This window comes from Mus musculus, chromosome 12 (genome assembly GCF_000001635.26).
Source record: "Mus musculus strain C57BL/6J chromosome 12, GRCm38.p6 C57BL/6J".
NCBI classification, from domain to species: Eukaryota; Metazoa; Chordata; class Mammalia; order Rodentia; family Muridae; genus Mus; species Mus musculus.
Window position 1 is genome coordinate 54,246,611 of NC_000078.6, and position 883 is coordinate 54,247,493.

An 883-nucleotide genomic window follows, 5' to 3' on the forward strand; every position below is an offset into this window, starting at 1 on the left:
AAATGCTGGGCTATATTCAAGATTATTATCTTTCTTAAGACATTGCACAAAGCCACTTGAAATATGGAATTCTTTTATCAGATGATTGTATTGTTATAGACTGAAGTTGTACAATAATGACTTTTCAGGCTATTTGTTTTTATTTAATTTTATGCAAAATTTCTAGGTATGACTTTGTAATTTACATTTCTGTCATTATTCCTGATTATATTATACTATATGTTTATTATATTTTTTGCACACACCTCTGTGTGTGTGCGTGTGTGGCCATCTAGGCCATCTATTCCCTCTACCAATGCAGTGTTGAGTTTTTGTAGCAGGAGGAACAATGTTAGAGCACCACGTTCCCTTCCCTCCCAAACCACCATAAACTCTTCAGGAACGGGCCCGTGACTTAGCATCCAAGAGCGTGAGTCTAGCCCATCCTCAGTCCCAACTAGATCTATACCTTGACCCCATGAGATACCATGCACCCTAAGGATAGTATTCTAAACAATTAATATGTTGCAAGGCCAAAGGTGAGGGGCAGAACAAAACAGCCTGGACTTAGTCCTGGAATCCCACTGTTATTCTGAATATAATCCTCTGGTGAGGAATCATGGCATTCTGGGAGGTCCCTGGGGGTGAGCAGGGCTTGTTGAGGCAGTGAGGAGACACTAGGGAGTTCCACAGCAACAGGAACAAAGTGTTCCAAGGACAAACAGCCGGAGTTGCCGCATAGGATCAAGTATTAGCGCTGTCTGGACCTTTCCAAGAAGTGTTGTCTCACTGAAGCTAGTTGAAACAGTTCCTATACAAACTGAAGACAAGTTCTAAGGAATATGCTTCATGCCACAATTTGCCATCCACTTCACTAGCCGATTTTAATGGTAACTTCATAAAG